The sequence below is a fragment of the Aplysia californica genome, unplaced genomic scaffold, assembly GCF_000002075.1.
Source record: "Aplysia californica isolate F4 #8 unplaced genomic scaffold, AplCal3.0 scaffold00578, whole genome shotgun sequence".
NCBI lineage: Eukaryota > Metazoa > Mollusca > Gastropoda > Aplysiida > Aplysiidae > Aplysia > Aplysia californica.
The window spans coordinates 281,868-285,657 of record NW_004797848.1 but is presented as its reverse complement, the minus strand read 5'-3'; the positions used below and the strand labels follow the sequence as shown (position 1 = coordinate 285,657).

At 39.3% G+C, this 3,790-nt stretch overlaps 1 protein-coding gene across 3 annotated transcripts in view; it reads right to left on the bottom strand.

Moving 5' to 3' along the window:
* LOC101848236 overlaps window positions 1-3,790 on the bottom strand; it is a gene marked incomplete in the record, with an annotated part of 74,026 nt that overhangs the window by 60,019 nt on the left and 10,217 nt on the right.

Below are 3,790 nucleotides of genomic sequence, written 5' to 3'. Positions count from 1 at the left end.
TGGATCAGTTCCTACAATTATAAACCATTTGCCGTTTCGTTGTTCTATTTATTTCATGCTTCGGCATAAAGACAAATACTTAATTTCATGCAAAACCATGATATCAACGGAGACAGATGCATTGTTTTAGGTTCCCATTATTTCAGGAAAAAGACATGCTTTCCATTCAATTCCCCTGTTGGGAAAATATCTCATTAGCATCTCAATCTTTTTTCAGGAATGAGACCCATACAGCTGATAGCCTTTAACTCCCGCGACCACAACTAAAGGCACCTTAGAATCCTCATAATACAATTAACAAATGGAAAAGTAGTTTATTATCAATATTAAAAGAAAATTGGAGCTGAAATGATTTAAGTAATGCCACAAACACTCAAATACACTTTCATGAGGAGTCTACGGGAAACATGAGGAGAGTCGCACAATGGAGGTCGTGGGGATATCAGTTTTAAAAGGTTGCTTAATCAAAACTTCCGTTCTGTTGGACTGTTGGTTCCATAATTTCTTTTGTTTTTTCCCCTTTAAACTAATATAAATAATAAACCAATAGTCAGAAATAAATGAAAGTATGATTTTTCAAAATTTGAAAATTAATGTCTTCACAATGTCCATTTTTTTACTACATCTATTTTACCTTTGGACTCCTCATACATGAAAACATACTCACGTACCAACACATACACACTGGCAGAGGTACATACAGGCACGCAAACACAGACACACATCAACGCACCCACACACGCACACTCACACACACACACACACACACACACACACACACACACACACACACACACACAATCAATGGTTTGACTTACAAAAAGTGACGTCAGGAGATACCTCCATGTTTACTCCGTATTTCTCTCCACTCCCATCAAACTGTGGGTACATGTTGACTGACAGTCTGTGAGTTCCTGCCCCCAGCTCTGAGGCCTGGATTGTGAACGTGCACGAAGGTCCAGAAACACTCCCAGCTGTATCTGTGCCATAACTGGGGGGCAAGGACGTCTGGACACGGGATCCCTAGAGCAGAAAGTAATACAACGCTGGTCAGAAAAATCTTTTAAAAACCGAGGTGTGCTTGATCTAAGTGGCCCTGAAACAGACGACAGATAGTAATTGAGAATGGATCAATAGCATGGTGCATACCAGTTCTCTGACTGCCTTTTGTGGTTTCAGTAACTGCATTTGTTTGTGGTGTATATTTTCACACTACCGGGGCACTGCTGAGTTAGTAAAAGAATCATTTCAGTTAGCTCATGCTGTCTTTGAGAAGACAATAAAGTTCGTTGTTGTGCCGCTGAGGCCAACTTCAGTCTGTGTGAAACGGAAGTGGGGCAAGGTTTTTCTGGACATAGTTTTTGGAAATACATGTATATCGTTTACGGCATATACAGGACACATACAATGCTAGTATGGGAAAAAATGTCCCTTTAAGATTATATTATATACATGTATTGCTACATGCGCACGATTGTGGTATAGAGCCAGAGCTCAGTTATGGTATTGTCAGCTAGTATTGTTAGAATTCCGTAACCTATTGTCTTGCGTTTTCCTCCTATCTTGTCTCACGTACCTGATCAAGGTATTAAAAAACGTGAGAGAAGCGTTCCCAAACATGTCTCTCTGTCCTGACCCCACATGGCCTACGTGAATAATATGATAACCAAATACCCAGAATGTGTTTGTTTGTCTGTCTGTCTTGTATTTCACTCCACCCCCCCCCCCTTCTATCTCTCTCTCTCTCTCTCTCTCTCTCTCTCTCTCTCTCTCTCTCTCTCTCTCTCTCTCTCTCTCTCTCCCTCTCCCTCTCTCTCTTTCTCTGTTTCCCTCTCTCTCTGTCTCTCTCTCTCTCACTCTCCCCCCCCCCCTCTCTCTCTCTCTCTCTCTCTCTCTCTCTCGCCCCCCTCTCTCTCTCTCTCTCTTTTCATCTCTCTTATAGGTATATTTAACGCGACTTCCACAAAATACAATGTTCTAGTATAGTTGTATTTTGGTTTAGACGAACGCAGAGTGTCTCTGTCCTTAAACAGAATTCCTTTTAACTTGGAGTTATACGTGTTCTCCTACAGTTATGGGTTCTCCCGCTTCTTACACAGAATTTAGTAGGTTCCAGATCAAAACAAAGTCAATCTGAACAAAGTAGCAAAGTTCCACACACTTACACCATCAGTCTGTCTGTACAGCACACATCGGGGGTCTTGAGGAAAGATGTCACTGGACACACACGTCACAGACACTGTGTTGTCGTTGTTTGTAATCTCTGGGCTTCTGCACGTGAGGTCTGTCGGTTTTGCTATTGGACAAACGAAATATAGCTTCTATTAACAAAATAACCTTTTACAGCATAGTGATAAGAAGACTAATTAAAGAATCGCATGCAGCTAAAACAACCTTTGTCACTCTCCCGTAATGATAGGAGCTCACCCAGACATTATCCTCAGAGACTACGTTGATAGTTAGGTGTTCAAAAATCTTCTTCAGAAAAATAATCTAGATCTATATTTGAGAGGCAAAGGTCTGAACAGGAATCCAGTGCACATTATGGACCCAACTGGAAGACGGACACTACGTATGATATTGCTTTACTTTCACACATTCACCAAGAAGAGATGGAGAAAACGAAAGGTTTTGTAAATGCCTCGTAAATGCCTTCTTAAAGTAAATAGAAGTCGTATTTCCACATGACGTCATAGCTACCGCCATAATGGCCCCACAGAGAGTGAAGGCCCCGATGTACGTGGTTGTTCATGTCAGTTCCTAAACGAGAAATAGGATTTTGAAATAAAGGGGTAAAAAATTCGTGGCGTAACGTAATATCAAATATTTCCTCAACCATCAAGTATAGACTCTCCAGCTTTTGTACAACCTCTTGTATCAATTTGTCTTAATAGATCAATATGTTTATAAACAACTGTCAGCTGTATTCTACAAAATTCCTTAATAAATGCAAATTAAAAATCAAAGTGGGTGCTTTCTACAGATTTTTAAAGATTTACAAATGGGGCAATATCGCTTTTAAGAGCAAGTCGGTCCAATTTTTTAAAAACTAATATCCTCATTTTGATTATTGAACGAATGTTTTGAAAAACTTTGGTGCAAAAAAATGTTGGCGATAAAACCGATTTTTTGTAACAAGTTTTGCCACTTTAAAAAAGTGTCACGAGTGAGCTGTGATTTTACTAGGCTCACGTATATCTACATAACACACACAAACACACACATAGACACACACACACATACACACACACATATACACACTCACACACACAAACAAACACATACAAACACACACACACACACATATATATATATATGTATAAGTATGTATTATGTGTCACGATACATTGGAATCAGGCGCTCATCAATTTTTTGGCATATAGAGTTTTTGTTATCACCTTTAACGGTATTCATTTGTCTTGCATTTGATGGAAAATTACTCATCTGTCTTTAAGAGAGGTCGATATATTTCAGATTAAAGGAGGTGGGGATCACCTGTTTTTAGAGGTAAAAGTAGAGCAAAACGGCCACTAACATTTGGTGACTACCAAAGCTTGAAAGTCCTTGAAAATTGTAAATTTACATTGTTTGTGCCTTTAATCAACGTTTTTCATTAAAGGCCACACATCCAATTGTTTTTCAATGAACGAGCAAGGTGTGGAGCCAAAAACCCCTCAACAAAATTTCGATAAAACTTACAAACCCATAGGAAAAATGCCGATATCTTCGATTTAATTATTTTGACGACAGCCTGGTTTCACAAAACTGTCTCACATACCCCCCCCTCTTC